Source organism: Somniosus microcephalus, chromosome 5 (assembly GCF_052327205.1).
Source record: "Somniosus microcephalus isolate GS21.2 chromosome 5, FLI_Smic_1.0, whole genome shotgun sequence".
In the NCBI taxonomy this organism is placed as follows: domain Eukaryota; kingdom Metazoa; phylum Chordata; class Chondrichthyes; order Squaliformes; family Somniosidae; genus Somniosus; species Somniosus microcephalus.
Genome location: NC_140991.1, coordinates 190505172 through 190530770, shown reverse-complemented (window position 1 = coordinate 190530770; position 25599 = coordinate 190505172). Strand labels below are relative to the sequence as shown.

Sequence of the window (25599 nt, the reverse complement as noted above, 5' to 3'; positions counted from 1 at the left end):
AATTGGGTTGTGGGTTCGCCAGGGCTGTAGCGCCAGAAATTTTGCGCCAGCGTTAATGCGGCAGCGCCCGACGAAAATTCGGTGGCGGCGGGCGCTAAAGGAGGGTTTTAGCGCCTCAAAACGGGCGTTGTAGGGGGTTTCTCTTGCTCTTTCTGGTCTCCTGCCAGGCTTCGTGCAATAATTACCCTTGAGTGGTTCGACCCACTCCTCCCTACGGTTCTAGACCTTGGACTTAGGTGCAGAGAACAGTAGTGCAGAGAAAGAACTCAATAGACCAGGTTGAATAGCACGAAATGGATGCTTTTATTTTTAAACAGTTTGAAGCATTACAAAATACATGTCATAGGCACAGATTAAAGTTACTACAATCATGCACAAATTTATGAACTTGACTCTATAGAAATGGGGAACACACGGCACATCGAAAAAGGGGAAACACATTACGATTTCCCTTAACTCCCTCCCCTATACCTAAACTAAGTTTCGACCTGGGGAACTTGGGATCATGCTCACCACTCTCGAAATCGCGAGAAAGGGGGTTCGCAGCCTTTTTGGCACCGCTTTCCGTCGTCACGTGGATTTGGAAACTTCTGGCGCAGTCGATAGTCTCTCCTCCCTCGAGGCGGTGGGGTAGACCCAGCCTCGATGAGCGCTCGTTAAGGTTGAGATCCACTAAGTCAATTTGGGTTCATGGAGCAGACCCAGATGCAGGCTATGCACTTGGGAGAATCTTGTGGCATCGATCGCCGGTTCTCCAGAGGGTTTCTTCTCCGTCGGCCTGGGTCGTCGATGATCTCCCGACCCCAGTACCCGGGCCACCCTCGTCGTCTTCTCGTCGTGGCCGAGCCTTGTTTGGCTGAACACCGACCACGTTGTCCTTTTACCGAAACCGTCCGTCTTTAAAAAGACGAAAACGTTTTCATCGATCTGCCGAAGTGGAAGAGGCGCCGATCCGGGCACCGTCCGCCCTTCGTTCGTTCCTCGTAGAAGAAAGTTCTTGAAGAAATGGAAGCCTGAAGTCGCCCAACAAGAAGCCGTGGCAGTGAAGAAGAAGTTGTTCAAGTAACCCGAAGTCCGAAGTCACTTAGATGGACTTTCAATCCATAGTTATACTCTTTTGGGACAGTCTTATCTCCCGCCAAATCATAGTCCTGTTTTTGTATTAATTTTGGCGGGCAGAAATCTCTGCAGGGGCGCTTTGTCTTGTAACGGAGCCGGTGATAACTTAAACTGGCCTTCCTGGCCGATAATGTCTTTCAATGTCTTTTGCATTGTCACCGTGGCTCGGTTCGCATATTGATCGGTCCGGACATTTTCCTTGATGGCTGCTAAACGGTTTTTCCTTTGTACGAGAAATGGGTATAAGTGTTTTTACATTGTCCGCCCATATCTTGATGGGCCCCATCCTGTACTTATAATCCATTGAATATGTATGCTGTTGCTCTGAGTTTCGGTTCCCAGAGACTGGCTTTCGTGGGCTCACTGTCTTCAATCCACAAGCCTGTCTGGCTTGCAGTAACAGAAATAAAATGGTTCATAAACTGATCACGGGGCCTGGCGGCCATTTTGTATGCCCTTTTATCAAAGGTTTTTCTGTGCAAGCTTACTTTGGTCAATAAACAGTCTTATTTTATCCAGTTTTCTTGCGTGATTTTTGCTGAAAATTGCGAATCTTACAGCGTTCAATTGGGTTTTCCGGCGCTAATCCCCCGCTGCGGCACCCGATGCGGTGCGGCAGGCTGGGGAACTGCAGGCCTCCTCCTTCTGTTAAGGAGGAGCTGCCTGCAGCCGACAACTGACCGGCGGATTCCCCCGACATCTGAGCCCGGCACCTCGGGGAAGTGCCGGGCTCGCAGCACACACACATCAGGGCCGCGGGGGGGGTGATGCAGGAGTCCGGGAAGGGAGGTGCGGGCAGGCGGCCGCCGGGAACGCGGCCGGCCGCCGCTCCACCTTTATGCGCCGGCGCAAAGGCGTGTAAGAACCCTTTCCACAATTGTTGGTTGCGCCTGCCACGGGCGAGGCGGGCGCAACTGAATTTGGGCTTGGGGCCGGGTTACCACGGCAACCGGGGCGCTGCGCACACCGATGACGTCATCGGTGCCGGCGCAGCGCTACCGGCTAACGCCGATGGTAAGGCCCAAGTCAATTTCAGAAACGGCTATAATTCCAGCGCAATGCCCTCCAGCGCCGCTAATTGGGCGCTAACCCCACTCAATTTCTAGGCCTATGACTCTATGACTCTATGGCCTTCTTGATCACTTGCTGCACCTGCATTCTAACTTTTTGTGTTTCGTGCACCAGGACCCCCAGATCTCTTTGCACTGCAGTACTTTACAGTTTCTTGCCATTAAGATAATAACTTGTTCTATGATTTTTCCTGCCAAAGTGCATAACCTCACACTTTCCAGTACAGGTAGACTATCCTTTATCCGAAAACCTCGGGACCAGCCGTGTTTCGGTTTTCGGAAAATTTCGGATTTCAGAAGGTATTTTATAAGACTGGGAAATTTGTCAGGGGTGGGGGTTGGCGGGGGGTCGGGGTCGGTGGCGGGGTCGGCGGGGGGTCGGCGGGGGGTCGGCGGGGGTGGGGGTCGGCGGGGGGTCGGCGGGGGGTCGGGGGTGGGGGTCGGCGGGGGGTCGGCGGGGAGGTCGGCGGGGGGTCGGGGTGGGGGTCGGCGGGGGCCGGGGTCGTGCGCACGACTTACGCTGAACGAAAAAACTTTCGGTTTTTAGAGGTTTTCGGTTTTCGGAAGTTCGGATAAAGGATAGTCTACCTGTATTATATTCCATCTGCCAAATCTCTGCCCACTTACTTAGCCTGTCTATGTCCCTTTGCAGGTTTTTTATGTCCTCCTCCCTCACTACTTTCCCTCCCATCTTTGTATCATCTGCAAACTTTGATATGTTACACTGTTGATATGTTTCTTTTCATTAGCTTTGTACAGCCTTGAAGCTATAACCTCTGATGCCCTGTGAGCAATGCCATGGTAGATTTGCTGATTTAAATTAATGAAAGGAAAATTGGCAGGCTCCATTACAGGCGTACAAGTCTCTCCACTCCATTTTTCTCTCCATGCTTTGCCCAGACAGAAAAGACGAAAATCTACCCCACAGTGTCAGGTCTGGCACACTTCAGGCAGCATTCTTTGGAGTCATCCCTGTATATATAAAAGTCTATGGCACACTTGGACCTGAATAGCTGAAGTTAAGTATTCATAAAAGACATACAAATGACAACTGAGAAAGTAGGAAAATTAAAAATGAGGAACTGGGCTAGAAAAATGATTACATAGAATTATTAAGGATGTATGAATGCAAATAATCAAGCTTGAGCAGTCAGCAAAATCTACTAATGGTAATTTTGAAAATCATTATGGCCACCACCTCAATTTCTCCGCTAACCTGAGGACTTACTACTGGAAATAATGTTTTAAGTCGTTAAAAAATTTACAAGAAAATGATAAAACATTGAAGGAAGTTTCCAGCTGGTTGCAGTTATTGCTGGCTATACAGTCAACAAGTACTTAGCCCACAGCATGGCTGGAAATGAGAGTTTGGTTTAAATTGCCAGTAAGCGGGTGTTGCTGTTTGTACAAGCAGCTGTTACAGTTAACAAGCTAGAAACTTTGATCACTCTTTTGCAGACTGAGAGAGGCAGAACACTGGCATTTTAAAACATACAGCAGATTAAAGTGAAAAGTTTCATGGTATAACACCCCTGTCGTTATAAAATAGTGCATTCTCTGACTTATCACGAGCAATGCCAAGGAATATCCGATATATAAACATTTTAAATGCATCTGGAATGCTTCAGGTGTCATATTGTCAAATGTGCAAATGTCGTACTTAAAATAAGAGAAATCAAGCAAAGCATTTCCAATCTACTTAAACTTTTCTAATTGACTTCAGGAGGCTCATTTAAAAAAAGCAGCCAGATTGCTAACTGACATGAGGATTTGCTAATACCAATCAGTCTATAATTAACCTGTGCAAGACACAGCAATTACACCTCCTTGCCTTAAAGGGATACACCAAGTTACACAACAGTGGAATAATGCATTGGATATGAAGTTCTGCAGGGGTTCTACCAGCCTCCTGCCATAACTCCCAGGGAAGCAGCTTAACAGGCACTTACGCTATTTCCCTTGGGGAATTACAGCAGGAGACTAGTAGATCAACCACAAAAATTTACATGCTTTTGTGCTCCTGTCCTTATAAAATAACGTATTCTCTGACCTAATACAATAGCAAAATACAGAGGATGCTGGAAATCTGAAATAACAAGAGAAACACTGGAAAAATTCAGCAGGTCAGGCAGTATCCATGCAGAGAGAAACAGAGTTAACGTTTCAGGTCAAAAACCTTTCGTCAGAACTGGAAAAAAGCAGGAAATGGAAAGCAAGTTTAGGGGCTGGGAAAAGGGGGAAGGGATGAAAGAACAAAAGGGAAGGTCAGTGAAGGATGGAAAGCAGGAGATATTAAGAGACATTGAGAGACATTAAGAGATATTCAAGGCAAGAGGAGGCGGTAATGGGACAGGTTAAGGAACAAAGGATGGCTATAGATGAGGTGTGAATTGCGCTGGCAGAATGAAGGACAGCTGTCATAGACATAGAAACATAGAAGATAGGAGCAGGAGTAGGCCTTTCGGCCCCTCGAGCCTGCTCCGCCATTCAATGCGATCATGGCTGATCATCCACATTCAGTACCCTGTCCCTGCTTTCTCCCCATATCCCTTGATCGCTTTAGCCTTAAGAAATATATCCAACTCCTTCTTGAATATATTTAATGAATTAGCCTCTACTGCCTTCTGTGGTAGAGAATTCCACAGGTTTACCACTCTCTGGGTGAAGAAATTCCTCCTAATTTCTGTCCTAAATGGCTTGCCCCTTATCCTTAGACTGTGACCCCTGGTTCTGGACTCCCCGACCATCGGGAACATCCTTCCTGCATCTAGTCTGTCCAGTCCTGTCAGAATTTTATAAGTTTCAATGAGATCCCCTCTCATTCTTCTAAACTCCAATCGACCCAATCTCTCCTCATACGTCATTCCTGCCATCCCAGGTATCAGCCTGGTGAATCTTCGCTGAACTCCCTCCATGGCAAGAACATCCTTCCTCAGATAAGGCGACCAAAACTGCACACAATACTCAAGATGTGATCTCACCAAGGCCCTGTACAACTGCAGCAAGACACCCTTGTTCCTGTACTCAAACCCTCTCGCTACGAAGGCCAACATACCATTTGCCTTCTTAACTGCCTGCTGCACCTGCATGCTTACCTTCAGCGACTGGTGCACAAGGACACCCAGGTCTTGTTGCACTTCCCCTTCTCCCAATCTATTGCCATTCAGATAATAATCTGCCTTCCTGTTTTTGACACCAATGTGGATAATCTCGCATTTATCCACGTTATATTGCATCTGCCATGCTTCTGCCCAATCACCCAACCTGTCCAAATCATCCTGGAGTTTCTTGGCATCCTCTTCACAGCACACACGCCCACCCAGCCTTGTGTCGTTTGCAAACTTGGAGATATTACATCTAGTCATGTGGGAGGGAAGAAAAAAAGGCCAAACAAAAAGTGTGGATAAAAAAAAAGAAAATATATATATGTGATAGGGGCCGAGGTTACGATCTGAAATTGTTGAACTCTATGTTGAGTCCAGAAGGCTGTAGAGTGCTGTTCCTCGAGTTTACGCTGGGCTTCCGTGGAACAATGCAAGAGGCCGAGGACAGTGAGGTCTGAGTGGGAATGAAGCAGTGAATTAAAGTGGTAAGCCACTGGGAGCCCGGGGTCCCCCTTACAGACTGAACGGAGGTGTTCCGCAAAGCGGTTACCCAATCTGCGTTTGGTCTCCCCAATGTAGAGGAGTCTGCATCGTGAGCAGCGAATACAGTATACTAAATTGCAAGAAGTACAAGTAAATCACGCTTTCACCTGGAAGGGGTGTTTGAAGCCCTGGACAGTGGGAAGGGGGGAGGTATAAAGGCATGTGTTGCATCTCCTGCGCTTGCACGGGAAGGTGCCGGGCGAAGGGGAAGAGGTGCTGGGGGTGGTAGAGGAGTGGACTAGGGCGTCTCGGAGGGAGCGGTTCCTACGGAATGCTGAAAGGGGAGGGGAGGGGAAGATGCGTTTGGTGGTGGGATCACGCTGGAGGTGGCGGAAATGGCGGAGGATGATCCGTTGAATGTGGAGGCTGGTGGGGTGAAAGGTGAGGACAAGGGGAACTCTATCGTGTTTCCGGGAGGGAGGGGCAGGGGTGAGGGCAGAAGTGCGGGAGATACAACGGACACGGTCGAGGGCCGTGTCAACCACAGTAGAGGGGAATCCTCAGTTGAGGAAAAAGGAAGACATGTCGGAAGCACTGGTGTGGAAGGTGGCATCGTCGGAGCAGATGCGGCGGAGACAGAGAAACTGGGAGAATGGAATAGAGTCCTTACAGGAAGCGGGGTGGGAGGCAGTGTAGTCCAGGTAGCTGTGGGAGTCAGTGGGCTTGTAGTGAATGTTTGTCAATAACCTATCCCCAGAGATGGAGACGGAGAAGTCGAGGAAGGGAAGGGAAGAGTTGGAGATGGACCATGTGAAGGTGAGGGAATGGTGGAAATTGGATGCAAAGTGAATGAAATTTTCTAGTTCAGGGCAAGAGCAGGAGACGGCACCGATACAGTCATCAATGTACCGGAAAAAGAGGTGAGGGAGGGGACCCGAGTAGGACTGGAACAAAGAGTGTTCCACATATCCCACGAAAAGGCAGGCATAGCTAGGACCCATGCGGGTACCCATAGCAACACCTTTGATTTGGAGGAAATGAATGGAGTCAAAGGAGAAGTTGTTCAATGTGAGAACAAGTTCAGCCAGGTGGAGGAGGGTGGTGGTGGATGGGGACTGGTTGGGCCTCTGTTCAAGGAAGAAGCGGAGCGCCCTCAGGCCATCCTGGTGGGGGATGGAGGTGTAGAGGGATTGTACGTCCATAGTGAAAAGGAGGCAGTTGGGGCCGGGAAACTGGAAACTGTTAAAGTGGCGGAGGGCGTCGGAAGAGTCACGGATGTAGGTGGGAAGAGACTGGACAAGGGGAGAAAAAATAGTGTTGAGATAGGAAGAGATAAGTTCCGTGGTGCAAGAACAGGCTGAAACGATGGGTCTACCAGAGCAGTCCTGTTTGTGGATCTTGGGAAGGAGGTAGAAGCGGGCTGTGCGGGGTTGGGGAACTATGAGGTTGGCGGCCATGGGGGAAGATCTCCAGAGGAGATGAGGTCAGTGACAGTCTTGGAAACAGTGGCTTGATGTTCGGTAGTGGGGTCATGATCCAGGTGGAGGTAGGAGGAGATGTCGGAGAGTTGGCGTTCAGCTTCTGCTAGGTAGAGGTCAGTTCGCCAAACAACAACAGCACCACCCTTGTCAGCAGGTTTAATGACAATGTCGGGGTTGGATCTGAGAGAATGGAGGGCTGCAAGCTCAGAGGGAGGTAGGTTGGAGTGAGTGAGGGGAGCAGAGAAATGGAGACGGGCAATGTCACAGCGGCAGTTTGCAATGAAAAGATCTAGAGAGGGTAAGAGGCCAAAGGGAGGGGTCCAGGTAGAACGAGAATTCTGAAAGCGGGAGAAAGGGTCAGCTGTGTGGGGGGGGAAGACTCCTGGCCAAAGAAGTGGGCGCGGAGGTGAAGGTGGCGGAAAAAGAGCTCAGCATCATGCCAAGCTCGAAATTCATTGAGGTGGAGGTGTAAGGGGATGAAGCTCAGGCCTTTGCTGAGGACTGATCGTTTGGGGTCCAAGAGGGGAATGTCAGAAGGGATAGTGAAAACGCGGCAGGGGGTGAGATTGGGAGACAGGGGGTCAGAGGAAAGTGAAGGGGAAGGTGGTTCCGGAGGGTCGTTGGTGTTCAAGAGTTGATGAAGCTTGTGATCCTTGACATCAGAAAAGAAGAAAAACAGTTTTTTGTTGAAGCGTCAGATGAGTTTGTGAGCAGGGCCACAGGAGATCTGCACATGTATATAACTATTATGTATAAATATAATTATATTGTAGGAATTAACGAATTCCTACGAATAACAGAGATCGACACAAGAGAACAATTAAACAGGTCTTTACTCAATGGAGATGCCACGAGGACTGCCTGGGCAGCCCCGTGGTTTGCGACGTGACGTCATCGCGTTTACCCACGCTCTTAAAGGGGCCACGCCCCATACATGCAAACTCTATATACAAAACACAGTAATGCCTAACACAATGGTACAGGTTTAGGCTGGTGTTAGAACATCGTTAAAGAGAATTATATACAGTTAGCCAGAGTCATTCAGTGGTTCTGCCACAATATAATATATATAAAACTAGGGTGCGTCCATCACACTCCAGACATTGTTACAAATGCAAAACATTGTTTTCTAAAGAGAAAGCCTTAATTGGTCTGAAATGTACAGGCAGTTATCGCTATCTTTTGAGTTTATAAATAGCTACAATTATCTGGATTTGCATTTTTTAGGTAGGTATAGGCCATGTTGACAACTAAACATCACAACAGTGCTTCAGTATTTACATACATTTTATCAATTAAAACTTTTAAAAATCCTTTATTCACCTTATAAAGTCATGTTCAAAAATATATTTTCCTTAAACACTTGGGAGCCAAAAACCCCTTCCACTGCAGTCCCTCTTGAACTTGATGTCAAGCATGCTGGAGTGCCTGCTGAGGCCGGCAGCACAGAGATGTGTCTCTAGTGGTGTGGTGGCCTGCCAGTCCTATGTAAGTAGAAGGACCTTCGTTGACTTTCAACCACCCTTTAACTATAAGAGGAACTTAATGCTCTCCCACCAAAAACAATCTGCTTTTCTTGCAAAATTACATTGTTGGCCTCTCTCCCATACCATTGTTGCTGCTGCATTGATCCAACCTGCAGTGCACAGCCTTCTCCTCAATGACCTGATGCTCCACAGGAGAGAGGGGATCAGCACAGGGCTGCACCACGCCAGAAGCAATACCCTCAACACAGGGTATACAGGCAGAGGATGAGCTTCCTCAACATGACTGAATAGCAGTGCCAAAGGAGGCTCAGGCTATTGCGTTAGGTCGTCGCAGACATTTGCACCTTGCTGCAACAAGATCTGCTACCCAGAGGACCTGGTGGACACTCCTTACCAGTGACTATCAAAGTCGCCACCACCCTCAGGCTCCTTCCAGGGATCTGCAGCAGACATCTGCGGCAGCACGGTGGCATAGTGGTTAGCACTGTTGCCTCACAGCGCCAGGAACCCGGGTTCGAATCTGGCCTCGGGTGACTGTCTGTGTGGAGTTTGCACATTCTCCCCGTGTTTGCGTGGGTTTCCTCCGGGTGCTCCGGCTTCCTCCCACAGTCCAAAGATGTGCGGGTTAGGTTGATTGGCTATGATAAATTGACTCTTAGTGTTAGGGGGATTAAATACATGGGGTTACGGGGATAGAGTGGGATATGTGTTGGTGTAGGGGTTACGGGGATCGGGTGGGATATGTGTCGGTGCAGGCTCGATGGGCCGAATGGCCTCTATCTGCACTGTGGGGTTTCTGTGATTCTGTGATTTGCAGGATCTCGCAGTTGGCCGCCCACAACTGCATCACCCAGGTGACCAATGCCATGTTTCACAAGTCAACCAATTGTGTCAACTTTGCCACTGATGAAGCCAGTGTTACTGAGCGGGCACTTGGCTTTGCAGCTCTGGCTGACTTCCCACAGGTGCAGGGCATCATCGACTGCACACAGGTGGCCATGAAGGCACCCCGACATCACCCAGGAGTGTTTGTGAACCACAAGGGCTTCCACTCCCTCAATGTGCAACTCGTCTGCAACCATAAAAAGATAATAATGCATGTGTGCACTAGATTCCCTGGCAGCTGTCATGACTCTTTTGTGCTGCATCAGTCCACCCTCCCTCAGCTCTTTGCACCTCCAAACAGACTTACCGGCTGGCTGCTTGGAGACAAGGGCTATCCACTGAAGACGTGGCTCATGACACCCTTGAGGAGGCCAAGCAATGAGGCCGAGGAGCATTATAATGACTACCAGATGTGTCATAGAGCAGGCAATAGGCAAGCTGAAGATGCACTTCAGATTCCTGGACAGATCTGCACAACATAGCGCAGCAGCAAGGATTGGAGCTGCAGGAGGAGCAAGGCGCAAAGCACACAGCCTCTTCAGAGGAGGAGGAGCAGGTGGAAGACAAGGAGGAGGAACCTGAGGTGGAGATGGCACCAGCAGTGGTGCACATTGCCGCCTGGGAGGCCCAGGTTGGCCTCATCATGGTCGAGGAAGCATGTGGGGCTCTGATTGATGGGGAGGCGATGGGGGAGAAGTGGGAGCGCTTTGAGAGGAGCCCCCACTTCCATGTCCCTTCCCAGCATCATCCCTATCATGGGTCACCCGCACTTCCCTGCTAGCAAGGAGCTGGAGAGCACCTTGCTGCACAGCAGTGGGGCGATGAAGGCCCAAGTTGACATTTATATCCCTCCTTGAGATGAGGTTGATGAGTGTCTGCCATCTGTTGTCCACAGCAAGCATGTGCTCATGTGACTGGTGCATTTGCTGCTCCATGCAGGTGGCCATCCTTGCTCTGGAACAGCACATCGTCGCCATCGCCTGCAACATGGTAGTGCTCATGTTGGAGATGTCTGTACATTTGCAGACATCATGGCTGCAAAAGCTGCCAGAGCCTCATGCAATTGTTGCTGCCCCTCCGAGATCACCCTTGTTCTCGATGGCCGCTGAGGCTTCGCATCTGCATGCAACTCAGTAGTGCTTGGAGCACCCTTCGGTGAGGACTCTCCACTGTTGTCCCTGCCAACACTATCTGTTCTTGCTTACTTGTGAAGTGTGAGACACCAGGTGACAACACTACTCTATCTCGCTTAGGTGTACGTATTTGCACTGGGTGCGCTTCGGTGCACCCTCAGAGGCTGGAGCTTCCTCTGAGGAGTCGTCTTCTTCCTCCGGCTGGACAGTGGTGGGAGGAGTGGTGGGGACACTTGATGGATCTGTGCGAGAGTAAAGAGATGATTTAGAAGTGTTATATTAAGAATGGGTAAAGTTACCATTATGCGCATGATGAAAATTCACTGGCTGCTGACATCAGTCACCATATGAGTGACTGCTGTATGCCATGTGGCTGTATGAGATGTGATTCTGTCACCAGGCTGGTGGGATGTCCCCCTCTCTTTGTCTCCCACCACCAGCAGCTCTGCAACTCGCGACATCTCCAGGGCCCCCTCCTCTGTTGGTGTCAGTTGCGTGAAGACTGGAGGGCCATCTCTGGTTCTCTGCCTCTCCCGCATGTTCTGGGCTCTTTTCTCCTGCAAGGAGGAAAAGAAGAGAACTCTGAGTGAGAGTGATGGAATGTGTGTAAGGAATGGATTAGTTACATCTGTAGAGGGTGACTATGAGGGAGTGGGGTGAGAATGCAAAATGGCCTCCTTCTGTGGTGTTACTTGCTATGATTGCAATAGGATGAGGGTGAGTGTGAGGGGTGGTTAGTCAGATGGGGATGTGAGTATGTACATAGACAGAGAGGGATGGGTGGAAGTGCAAGGTAGATTGCTGTGTGGAATGATGTGTAGGAGTAGGCTTGGGAAAGCAGAGTGATGGAGAAATAATGACCAGCACAACAGGATGAAGGTGATTCTGACATTGCCCTCACGTTTCCTGACCTCATGAGATAATTGCCTCATTTCCTGCACTGGATCCACGTCCTCCTGACCACATCCCTACTGCTGGCCCCTTCTGCTATCTCCAACCATGGTCTTTTGGTGTCTTTGGGAGGTCTCCTGCTCCTATCTGCAAGGAACAGGACCCCCTGTGTGCTCTCACTGCCTCCACCAGAATATGCAGGGATGCATCAGAAAATCGGGGTGCAGCCCTCTGCCTTTGTGTTTCCATCTTTTTACGTTTGGGACAATACTCAGACGTTTGTGATTCACCTTACACACTCCTTCATCAACATTCAAATGAGTTGTGTGCCAGGCTGCTTTAAATATCAGTGCTGGAAATGAGTCATCAATGATGTCATCAGACCCATTCCATTTAATTGGGCTGGGGAACACCCATGGTGCTTTAAGTGGGGCCATTAAGTTAAAGTCGCCCTGAAGAACGTGCTGAGCAAAACATCGCGTTCCTGACCCGCTAAGCGGCCCACACGCACCTGACCCAAATCCAAGGTAAAAATTCTGGCCTTGGTGGGGAGGCAAGACCAAGGGCAGTCTTTAGTTGAAGTGGGGTTAGGGGGTGGGGATAATTTGAACAGGGCACGCAGTTGTAATTCAGTCCCTGTTTTAAAGTCATACATTCCTTCCTTATCTTTGAATCATACTTTGAGTTGATATTATTTATACAGTTAAATAGCAAAACCTATGGTGGTTGGGAAGCGGAGAATTAGAGTTGGCTGATATTATGTCCGTGAATGATTGAGACACGGACAGCAGGAGTTGAACAAAACAAGTCTTTACTGATTGAAGTCAGTCGGGAAACTGAAACTACAGAGGCTTTTATACAGGGGTGGTCACTGCCGGTACTGCAGTCGGAGACCAGTTATTCTCTTAAAGGTACATACACAACAATTCCTCCCCTTTTAGATAAACAGTACATAACATTCATTTAACAACTAAATGATAACTAATTACAATCACAATTACGGTTGTTAGATACATTGGTTAAGTTTAAGCACTTATAAGTTCAGTCTTTGAGGAGGCTTCCTGATTCTGTCTGGATAACGCCTCTTTGGGGTATCAGGTTCTTCTGGCAAGGTTGAGTCGGGATCAATGTCGTTGTTTGGTTCATCTGCTTCCAATATCACCGATTCTGCGGTAGCTGCAATTGGTACGTCGATTTCATTGCCAGGTGTATCAGATCGTGGTGTGGAGTTGATGTTTTCCAGTGACTCTAGAATCTGGTCAGCATGGCGTCTTACAATGCTCTCTCCAACGTCCACGGTATACATGAGAGGTCCTTGCCATGTACAAGTCGTTCCTGGCTGCCATTTCTCGGTGCGGTAGTCCCGGGCCAAAACTGGTTGACCTATCTTAAAACTCCTGGTCGGCCTTTCATTCATATTCTGAAACTGCCTGTTCTCCACATCTCTTCGGACATTTGGCTTAACCAAATCCAAGCGGCATTGTAATCTTCGATTGAAGAACACCATGGCTGGAGTTTGGTTGGTAACCGCATGTGTCGCATTCCGGTAGGCAAACAAGAAGTTGTCCACCTTGTGTTGTAGGGGTATATCTTCATTACACATTGCCTTGATAGCCTTCTTGAATGTTTGAACAAACCTCTCAGCCAATCCATTAGTGGCTGGATGATATGGGGCAGATGTGTAATGCTTACCACCATTGTTCTTTAAGAACCTCCGGAACTCTTCAGACACAAACTGTGGTCCATTGTCAGAGCAAATCTGTTCAGGCAGCCCATTCCTGGCGAATATGGTTCGTAAAACTGTGATAGTTTTTTCCATGGTGGTTGAGGACATTTTTATTACCTCTGGCCACTTTAAATGTGCATCCACCACAATTAAAAACATCGAGTCCATGAAGGGACCAGCAAAATCAATGTGCACCCTTTGCCATGGAGATGAGGGCCACTCCCATGGATGCAGAGGAGCTTGTGGTGGGGCGTTTTGGACCTTCTGGCATCCTGCACAGCTCTTGGTCATCTCTTCAATTTCTCTATCGATTCCCGGCCACCACACAAACGCTCTGGCTAAGTTCTTCATTTTTACCCCACCCAGATGACCCTCATGAAGCTCATTGAGCACTCTATCCGTCAACTTAGGTGGAATTACTACTCTGGATCCACACATCAAAATTCCTCTGCACACTGACAGCTGTTCTCTTCTCAGCGAGAATGCTGGCAGCAGTGATTCGCCATGTCATAGAGTCATAGAGTCATAGAGTAATACAGCACTGATAGAGGCCCTTCGGCCCATCGTGTCCGCGCCGGCCATCAAGCCCTGTCTAATCTAATCCCATATTCCAGCATTTGGCCCGTAGCCTTGTATGCTATGGCAGTTCAAGTGCTCATCCAAATGCTTCTTAAATGTTGTGAGGGTTTCTGCCTCCACAACCCTTTCAGGCAGTGAGTTCCAGACTCCAACCACCCTCTGGGTGAAAAAGTTCTTTCTCAAATCCCCTCTAAACCTCCCGCCCTTTACCTTGAATCTATGCCCCCCAAGTTATTGACCCCTCTACTAAGGGAAAAAGCTCCTCAGCATCCATCCTATCTATGCCCCTCATAATTTTGTACACCTCAATCATGTCCCCCCTCAGCCTCCTCTGCTCCAAGGAAAACAAACCCAATCTGCCCAGTCTCTCTCCATAGCTGAAGCGCTCCAGCCCTGGTAACATCCTGGTGAACCTCCTCTGCACCCTCTCTAACGCGATCACATCCTTCCTGTAGTGTGGCGACCAGAACTGCACACAGTATTCCAGCTGTGGCCTAACCAGTGTTTTATACAGCTCCATCATAACCTCCTTGCTCTTATATTCAATGCCTCGGCTAATGAAGCCAAGTATCCCATATGCCTTTTTTACCACCTTATCCACCTGTTCCGCCGCCTTCAGGGATCTGTGTACTTGCACACCCAGATCCCTATGACCCTCCGTCTTGCCTAGGGTCTTTCCATTCATTGTGTATTCCCTTGCCTTGTTAGTCCCCCCAAAGTGCATCACCTCGCACTTTTCCGGGTTAAATTCCATTTGCCACTGTTCCGCCCATCTGACCAACCCATCTATATTGTCCTGCAGACTGAGGCTACCCTCCTCGCTATTTACCACCCTACCAATTTTTGTATCATCCGCGAACTTACTGATCATACCCTTTACATTCATATCCAAGTCATTAATGTAGACCACAAACAGCAAGGGACCCAGCACCGAACCCTGTGGTACCCCACTGGCCACAGGCTTCCAGTCACAAAAACAACCTTCGACCATCACCCTCTGCCTTCTGCCACTAAGCCAGTTTTGTATCCAATGTGCCAAGGCACCCTGGATTCCATGGGCTCTTACCTTCTTGACCAGTCTCCTGTGCGGGACTTTATCGAAGGCCTTACTGAAATCCATGTATACCACATCCACTGCGTTACCCTCATCCACACACCTAGTCACCCCCTCAGAAAATTCAATCAAATTAGTCAGACATGATCTTCCCTTGACAAAGCCATGTTGACTATCCCTGATTAATCCTTGCCTCTCCAAGTGGAGACAAATTTTGTCCCTCAGGATTTTTTCCAATAATTTTCCTACCACTGATGTTAGGCTCACTGGCCTGTAGTTCCCCGGTTTTTCTCTACTACCCTTCTTGAATAATGGTACTACATTAGCGGTTCTCCAGTCCTCTGGCACATCCCCTGTGGCCAGAGAGGTCCTGAATATATGTGTTAGAGCCCCCGCAATCTCCTCCTTTGCCTCACACAACAGCCTGGGATACATTTCATCCGGGCCTGGGGATTTATCCATTTTTAGGCCAGCTAAAACCGCCAATACCTCCTCCCTCTCGATGTTAATATGTTCGAGCATATCATAGTCCCCCCGCCCTATTTCTATGTCTACATCGTCCTTCTCCATAGTGAAAACAGATGCAAAAAATTCATTTAGAACCCCTCCTACATCTTCCGGCTCCACACACAGATTGCCACTTTTGTCCCTAATGGGCCCTATTTTTTCCCTAGTTATCCTCTTACCCCTAATATACTTATAAAACATCTTCGGATTTTCCTTTATTTTGCTCGCCAGTGTTATTTCATGGCCCCTCCTTGATCTCCTAATTTCTTTTTTAAGTATCCCCCTGCACTTTTTGTACTCCTCTAGGGCTTCCTCCGTCTTTAGCCTTTTGTATCTGCCAAAAGCCCTCCTTTTTTTCCTAATCCATTCTCGTATATCCCCTGACATCCACGGTTCCCTGTGGTTTTTGGAACCACTCTTGACCTTTACGGGAACATGTTGCCATTGTATGATCTCAATGTCCCTTCTGAAAGCCTCCCATTGCTCCGATGCGGATTTTCCTACAAGTAGCTGATCCCAGTCCATTTTGGCCAGATCCTGCCTTATCCTATTAAAATCGGCCTTCCCCCAATTTAGAACCTTTATTTCCGGCCCATCCCTGTCCTTTTCCATGACCACCTTAAATCTCACCATATTATGGTCACTATCACCAAAGTGCTCACCTACTAGCACTTTTTCCACTTGGCCGGCCACATTCCCTAGAATTAGGTCCAGTACCACCCCCTCTCTTGTAGGGCTTTCTACATGCTGGCTCAAAAAGCTCTCCTGGATGCACTTTAAGAATTCTACACCCTCTGAGCCTTTCACACTCTGACTATCCCAGTTAATATTAGGGAAGTTGAAATCCCCCATTATTATTACCCTATTATTTGCACATTTCTCTGAGATTTGCCTACATATCTGTTCCTCTATCTCCCCCTGACTGTTTGGAGGCCTATAGTACACTCCCAGCAAAGTGCTTGCCCCCTTTTTGTTTTTAAGCTCCACCCATATGGCCTCATTAGAGGACCCTGCTAATATATCATCCCTCCTTACTGCAGTAATTGACTCCTTAATTAATATTGCGACACCCCGTCCTCTTATACCTCCCCCTCTGTCTCGCCTGAAGATTCTGTACCCCGGAATATTGAGCTGCCAGTCTTGCCCCTCCCTCAACCATGTCTCCGTGATGGCAACAATATCATACTCCCATGTGTTTATCAACACCTTCAGTTCATCCACCTTATTTGCAAGACTCCTTGCATTAAAATAGATGCTATCCAGGCTTGCCCTTATATATTTGCCCTGTCTACCAAGCTGACTTGTTTTTTTCTCTATAATTGGCAGCACATCACCCCCTATTTCAGCTCCCCTCTGTATCCCATCCCCCTGCCAAGTTAGTTCAAACCCCCCCCCAACAGTGCTAGCAAACCTCCCCGCAAGGATATTTGTCCCGCTCTGGTTCAGGTGCAACCCGTCCGACTTGTACAAGTCCCACCTTTCCCAGAAGCAGGCCCAGTGATCCAGGAAAGTAAAACTCTCCCCCCTACACCAACTCTTTAGCCACGCATTCATCTGCTCTATCCTCCCATTCCTATACTCACTAGCACGTAGCACTGGGAGTAATCCAGAGATTACAACCTTTGAGGTCCTGCTCTTTAATCTGTTACCTAGCTCCCTAAATTCTTGATGCAGGACCTCATCCCCCTTCCTTCCTATGTCGTTGGTCCCAATGTGGACCACGACCTCTGCCTGCTCACCCTCCCCCTTAAGAATGCCCTGTAGCCGCTCAGTGACATCCCAGACCCTGGCCCCAGGGAGGCAACAAACCATCCTGGAGTCATGTTTGCAGCCACAGAAACGCCTATCTGTTCCCCTTACGATAGAATCCCCGACCACTATTGCTCTCCCACTCTTTTTCCTCCCTTTCTGAGCAGCAGAAGCGTCCCTGGTGCCAGGAAGCTGGCCGCTGCTGCCTTCCCCTGGTGAGTCATCCCCCTCAACAGTATCCAACTTGGTATACTTGTTTGAAAGGGGGATGTCCGCAGGGGTTCCCTGCACTACCTGCCTGCCTTTGTTGCTCTGCCTGATGGTCACCCCCTGTGCTGCCCTACCCTGAGGTGTGAACAACTCGCTAAATGTGCTATCCACGACCCTCTCAGCATCGCACATGCTCCAAAGTTCATCCACCCGCAGCTCGAGCGCCTCAATGCGGTCTGCAAGTAGCTGCAGCTGGATGCATTTCCCGCACACATGGTCGCCAGGGACACTGGCAGCGTCCCTGATTTCCCACATGGAGCAAGAGGAGCAGAACACGGGTCTGAGCTCTCCTGCCATGACTTACTCCTTTAATTAATTTAAAATTTATTCAATACCCCAGTTACAGGTATACTCTAGGGCGCTTTATTTACCAACTATCCCCACTACACCAGAGACCCTAGAAATTTAACACCACAGAAGTCAAGCTTGTATTGAAAAGAGAGAAATACTCACCAACCAATCACTTACCTGCTCCCTGGTGACGTCACACTCTGATTACTTTTTACCTCTCTCCTCTGCTGTTGATTTGGTGTGCCTCTGCCTTCGCGCCGGTTTTTAAGCCGGGCTCCTCCTCCGCTGCTGCTCTCCCCTGAACTGGTCGGGCCTCTGCCTTCGCGCCGGTTTTTAAGCCAGCTCCTCCTCCGCTGCTGCTCTCCCCCGAACTGGTTGGGCCTCTGCCTTCGCGACGGTTTTTAAGCCGGGCTCCTCCTCCGCTGCTGCTCTCCCCCGAACTGGTCGGGCCTCTGCCTTCGCGCCGGTTTTTAAGCCGGGCTCCTCCTCCGCTGCTGCTCTCCCCCGAACTGGTCGGGCCTCTGCCTTCGCGCCGGTTTTTAAGCCGGACTCCTCCTCCGCTGCTGCTCTCCCCCGAACTGGCCATCCCTTCACCGTTAAATCATAGACCCGTGATAGTGTCGGGTCATTCCGTGTTTCCTTTTCTATGTTTGCATTCGTCACCGGGAGACATTCGACTATGGTCGAGTGGAATAACTCCATTGGATCCACTGCAAGGTCTTCTTCTTCCACCGTTGGCAACGGTAGGCGTGACAATCCATCAGCATTCCCATGCTGTTTAGTTCCTTTGTACTCGATGTCATATTGGTGTGCCCCTAGGAAAAGGGACCACCTCTGCAGCCATTGTGCTGTCATTATCGGTACGCCCTTCTGAGGGTTGAAAATGGAGACAAGAGGTTGATGATCGGTTAGTGGAGTAAATTTTTGACCGTGCAGGTAGTGATTGAACTTCTTCACCCCCCACACTAGGCTGAGGGCCTCTCTGTCAATCTGGGCATAGTTACGCTCGGTAGAAGTTAACGAGCGTGACGCAAAAGCTATCGGCCTCTCTAAACCATCAAGGAATTTATGTGACAGTACCGCCCCAATGCCGTAGGGAGACGCATCACACGCCAGTCTGATCGGCAGTGCTGGGTTGTAGTGAGCCAATACTTCTCTTGAAGTGATTAAGTCCTTACTCTTCTGAAAGGCCCGCTTACAGCCATTGCTCCATTTCCATGCTGCTCCCGTTCGTAGCAGGGCGTTCAGTGGGTGCAGAATTGTCGACAAATTCAGCAAAAACTTATGGTAGTAATTCACCAATCCGAGGAATGTCCTCAGTTGCGACACATTTTCAGGTGCTGGGGCCTTAACAACCGCTTCAATTTTGTCAGGGGACTTATGTAACCCCTCTTCATCAATCACATGGCCACAATACGATATCTGTTTCTTAAAAAACTCGCACTTGGGGCGGTTGGCTCGTAGCCCATGTTCCCGTAGTCTAGTGAGCACCTGTTCTAGGTTGTTAAGGTGTTCACTGTCATCTTCACCTGTCAAAAGGATGTTGTCCAAGTAACACTGAGTCCCCGGAATCCCTTGCAGGACTTGTTCCATCGCTCTTTGCCATATCGCCGGAGCCGATGCTACTCCGAATACCAATCGACGATACTGGTAAAAACCTTTGTGAGTGTTTTTCGTGAGATACTTCCTAGAGGATTCTTCAACCTCCATCTGCAAATATGCTTGTGCTAGGTCAATTTTTGTAAAACGCTTCCCTCCAGACAGTGAGGCGAAGATGTCTTCTATCCTTGGAAGAGGATATTGTACTGTGTGATGGACTGGGTTCACCGTCACCTTGAAATCCCCACAGATGCGAACCTTCCTTGGCTCCTCAGACTTATTGCTTAACGTTTTCTTCATGACAGGAACGATGGGTGTCGCCCACTCGCTCCAGTCGACCTTAGACAACACGCCTGCCTTCTCCAGACTCTCCAGCTCTGCCTCGACGGCTGGGCGAATTGCATATGGTACCGGTCTTGCTTTGAAAAACTTGGGAATTGCATTCTCTTCTATTTTTATCGAGGCGGTTACGCCTTTAAGAGTGCCCAGTTCTTCTTGAAATACCTCTTTGGCGTTAGCTAAGATTGTTGACAATCGTCCAGGAGTGACGTTGTCATCTTTTTTACCATCCACCGTCATTGCATGAATGGAGTGCCAATCTAAGCTTATCTTCCTGATCCATTCACATCCCAATAACGGTGGTCCACCATTTTGCAGTATGTAGAGATACAATTTCCGTATTTTCTTGCTGTTGTATTCGACAGGCACCCTTATTTTTCCTCTGGGGTATACTTTTTGCCCCGTATACGTCGTCAAGACGATGGATGTCTCTATCAAGGGTATGTGTGAGAATAGCCGCTCGTAGTCTCGTCGATTCATGACGGTTAGCGCTGATCCTGTATCCAATTCCATTTTAACTTGGGACCCTGCTATCGTGAGGGTGACCCAAATGGTTCGGTGATCCTCTTTTGCGATTACATTGTGAAGTTTGAGACAGCTTAGTCTCCTGTTCCCGGATTCACTATCGCTCATCTGGTCTTCGGAACTGCTGTCCGTCATCTTTTGTACTTTCTTGTACGGTTCCTTAGTAGCCTTTTTGTTGTCGCTGGTCTTCTTCCCAGACCTGCAAACTCGTGCAATGTGTCCCATCTTTCCGCATTGCCTGCATATTTTGTCTTTGGACCAGCAGTCCTTCTGGTCATGGTTAGTTCTGCCGCAGCGATAACATTTTGCAAATCCCCGTTTCATTTCGTGGGTGCCGTATTCCTGTGGCTTTTGTTGAATTTCCGCAGCTCCCCTGGCTGCTGCTTCGTATGATACTGCCACACTGAAAGCCTTATCTAGCGTCAGCTCTTTCTCTGAGAGTAACTTCTTCTGTGATCCTTCACTCAGGAGTCCACAGACAAATTTGTCCCGTAGGGCATCTGCCAGTCCTGCTCCGAACTGGCAGTGCTTTGATAGCTTGCGTAGTTCCGTAAGGTACTCAGCATTGCTCTCATCTTTATGCTGAGTTCTCCTGTGGAATTTAAATCTTTCTGCTATCAACAGCGGTGCAGGGTTTAAGTGTTCCTGTAGGACAGCAACAATTTCGTTAAAACTCTTCGCCTTCGGTTTGGCTGGAGTAATCAGGTCCCGCAATAGGCCGTACGTTCTAGCGCCCATTAAGTTTAGCAATACCGATGCCTTTTTCTCATCGGCTATTTCGTTTGCCTCGCAATATACCTCGACTCTTTCCACATACGTGGTCCAGTCCTCTATTGTATTATCAAAGGCAGTGATACAGCCAGTCTTCGGCATCTTGAAAACCTAAAATGGCATCTCCCACGCTTTGCCTTCTTCCCCGATTTAACAAAATGGCGCCTCCCACGCTTTGCCTTCTTCCCCGCTGATTAAGATGGCGCCTCCCGTGCTTTGCCTTCTTCCCCACTGTTGCTAGCGCTGCTTTCCGCGGTTCCTGTTGCAACCTGCAGCTCCTCGCGGTTTCTTGCGCGTTTAATATTTCTTTTTTTTATTATTTTCCCATCGTGGAACAACCCTGTGGGACTCTTGCCTCCCTCTTCTCGGGTCTATACGCAGCCCGGCTTCGTAGCACCAGCCGCGCCCTGTGTGCTCCACCCTCTTTCTCTCCTCTTCCCGACAACGCTTCTCGGCCCCGTTGCAAGCCACCCGCTCGAGTTCGCGAACGCCGCAGCCCAGGAAGGATCAGTGTACTACCTGCCACCAGCCCGATTAGCTGAAGCACCATCGACAGGAACTAGGCCCTGCTTTCGACAGCTTCTCCAGCAATCTTCAACTCTGCTAACACAGGGGTGGATGCCCACGGTCGACGCCCGTTTCTACTGCTTCTTTCTTCCTTCTGGCCTCGACCTCTGCTCACTTCACTGCAGGAATGGATCCCAGGAGGTGGTGCAGACTGTAGGTAAGTTCGTATCTGCTCGTCGCCAGTGTTATGTCCATGAATGATTGAGACACGGACAGCAGGAGTTGAACAAAACAAGTCTTTACTGATTGAAGTCAATCGGGAAACTGAAACTACAGAGGCTCACTAGCGCCTTTTATACAGGGGTGGTCACTGCCGGTACTGCAGTCTGAGACCAGTTATTCTCTTAAAGGTACGTACACAACAGCTGAAGCATAGGAGTTTAGCTGCATTACAGGCTGAGGAGCTGGGAGATGCAAAACTGAGGAGCTACAGCACCAGCACTGGCAAGAGGATGTAATAATAGTTTGACAAGTTTACATAAGCAGTTTGATTGTAAATATGAAAAAAAATGTATAATGGGATAAAATTGGTACAAAAGTGTTACAAAATGTGAAAACAGGAAGTAAGGCTTTGTAGACAGGAAGTGCAGGCAGTTGTGAGATTTTTAATATATCATAGGTTCTGACTATTGATTGCAAGTATGCTAGAAACCATTTTGGAAAGAAAGTACAACAACTTGCTTTTATATAGCGCCATTAATATAGGAAAACGTCCCATGGCACTTCACAGGAGCCTTATCAGAGAAAAATTGACACCGAACCCAAAAAAGGAGATATTAGGATGGGTGACTAAAAGCTTGTTTAAAGAGATAGGTTTTAAGGAGGGTCTTCAAGGAGGAGAGAGAGGTGGAGAGGTTTAGGGAGGGAATTCCAGAGCTTAGGGCCTATATGGCTGAAGGCACAGCCGCCAATGGTTGGGTAAAGGGAGTGGGGGATGTATGAAGAAGCCAGAGTTGGAGGAACACAGAATTCTTAGAGGATTGTAGGGCTAGAGGAGATTACAGAGATAGGGACAGGTGAGGCCATGGAGCAATTTAAACACAAGTATGAGAATTTTAAAATTAAGGTATTGGTGTACCGGGAGTCAATGTAGGTCAATGTGCACAGGGGTGATGGGTGAATGGGACTTGATGCGGGTGTTTATATAATTTATTTGATTAATTTTGTGTACATAAACTAAGGTGTTTATGCAGTTGTTTTCAAACCTGATTGTGCTATAACTGGAGAGAATTTGAGAGAGTTTACTTTTGCCATGGTTCTGCTGGAGTTGATGTATCATTCAAGAGACCCTCCCCCCACAATCGCCTCCCCCCTCCCGAACTTACCTGTGGGCCTCTGTAATGGCTGAAACCTGACAGGCGAGCAGCGCCATGGAGCCTGACTGGTGCCCACAGCTTGCCTGTATTATAATGCGGAGACCTGAAGATGAATTTAGTTTGGTCCTTCGGCCTCTCTGTCCTGGAACGCCATTGCTGTGGGCCATCAGAATTGTGCCCAGTTTTGGTTGCTAGCAAATTTAGGCCCATGTATCATTGTAAAGCATTGGGCAGACCCCATCTAATGTATTGTGTGCTGTCCTGGATAATTAATTATAGGGAAGGTATTAATTGCACTTGAGAAGGAACTGAGTTGAGCAACAAAGATAATTTCAGGTGTCAAGAATTCAAGTTGTGAGAAAAGGTTAGGGAAATTGAGCCTGTTTTCTATGGAGAAAAGACTTAAAGGTGACTTAATTGAAGTTTTCAAGATTATAAAAGTAACTGAAAAACTAATCCAGAAAAAATGTTCTTTCTGGTGAAGGGTTCAAGCATCAGGGAACACAAGTTAAAATTGGGAATTGAATGAAGGGAAGTCAGTTGTAATTTTTTCAACCAAAGTGTAAAAGAATGAATTAGCATCAGATGCCATTTAAGCTAATGATACAAGTGGGTCAAGGGAAATTGGATATATTTCCAGGAAGAGACAGGATTGAGGGATATGATGAGTAGATAGGTAGGTAATGATCTATTAGAAAAGGGTGAGCTTGCATGGGCTAAATGGATTTTTTCTTTTCCTAAAAAAACTTCCTACTTACATGTGTTCACATGGCAACTTCTTGAAGTGGGATAGAACGTTACTCATTAATTTTACTAATTACCTTCTAGGTAATAAGCAGTCCTCTATTCCTCTTCAAAGTGTGTGTTTGTGTGCACACACTGAGTAGAGGAGATGTTTGTATTGTTGCTAATTGCATATGCAGTTACTTTTAAATCAAATATTTGTATTTAGCACAGTGCAGTCTCAGGATGTAAGGAACCGTGATATTCCAATGACCTTTGATCTTAATAGGGACCCCCTAGTGCCAAAGTGGAAAGAGGCAAGATCAGTAGGGAGCCACATGACTAACTTTATTGAAGCCCCCCAAATCCTTTTTCCGGCAGCCTACTGGCAAAAAGAACTTGGAAATACTAAACTGTGCCATAGGTGTGGAAGTTATATGACATCTTAATAATGCTTACATTTCCATAACACCTTATCACATCAAAATGTCTCAATTAATTCTGAAGTGCAGTAACTCTTGTTATGTAGTCAACTGTGATCTAATTTAAGTCAATTCACACATGAATGCCCTTTTGTTACTGTTCACCTGCATAAAATCATTTCTGAGGTTCAGCATGGATAATTATTTTGTATTAACTGTATATTGTAGAGTAATAAGTGTCCAGCAGTGAGTTTAACACAGTAAGTAATTCAACCTCACTGATTCTCTGACAGTCATAAAGCTTTGTGTTTTTCTGTTGCAGTTTACAGTGATCTGATCTGCTCAATTATATTACTGCCTTAACCTTACTGCCAGCCGTCTGTTATCCTTCAGGGAGTCGTGCATTACCATGTTAGCTGTGAATCTGGACTAACACTTTCACATCGTATAGCTGTTAGTAACCCTTTTACTGGAGTAACGCTTTTGTACAGTTGGAATGATGCATGCCTCTTTTATATTTGAATCCAAAGCAAAAAAACAATTGTGAGGTTTTCTTTTTTTTCTTGTCCAATTAATAAAGGAATGGCACCAGTGGCGATGCTTTTGATTATACATGCATAAGTGTCTATTGTGCAACCATCACTATACTTTTATTAATATTCAATATTATGTGGAGATAATTGTCACAGTTTGATGATTTTTGTGATAGATATTCATTTGCGTTCTGTATCACCAGTTACTCCTATAAGCAGACCTTACGTCCTCAATGATCTTGAGTGCATCTTTTCCATCCAATATCTAGTTAAATTATAACATGAATAGAGAGCCCTTAATTTATGCAACGACTATTGAAATGTGATGTGCTGCCACGTGAATAAATGTTTTAAGGTTAAGTACCACATTAACTGATCTTTCACGTGTAAAGGAAAATGGGGTAGATTTTGATTTTGTATGATCATTTCAAAGAGGTGATCACAAATTGACAACCCATTTTACATCACTCCCGAATTTTATTTCCGCTCAACAGGTTAGGTACGTTGGTTATAATATGATGCAGCCTGTCATCAAGGTCAATTTGTAATCTGCAATCTCCTAACCTGGCATAACCCTCACTCTACCATTACCATCAAACCAGGTGACCAACCCTGGTTAAATGAGGAGTGTAAAAAAGCATGCCAGGAGCAGTACCTGAAAATGAGATATCAGCGTGGTGAAGCTACAACACAGGACTATATGCATGCTGAACAACAGAAGCAGCATGCTATAGGTAGAGCCAAGTGATCCCACAACCAGCGGAATATCAAAAGTCTGCAGTCCTGTCACATCCAGTCATGAATGGTGGTGGACAATTAAACAACTAACGGGAGGAGGCGGCTCCATGAACATCCCCATCCTCAACGATGTCGGTGCAAAAGACAAGGCTGAAGTGTTCACAACTAACCTCAGCCAGAAGTGCCGAACTAGCCGCGCCTCTAGCCAAGCTGTTCCAACACAGCTACAACACTGGC

General features: G+C 47.7%; 1 protein-coding gene across 3 annotated transcripts in view; it reads left to right on the top strand.

Annotated features, from left to right (window-relative positions):
• The window catches only part of LOC147117492 (zinc finger protein 385D-like), an 885325-nt gene that overhangs the window by 74034 nt on the left and 785692 nt on the right, over window positions 1-25599 (top strand). The window lies entirely within an intron of this gene.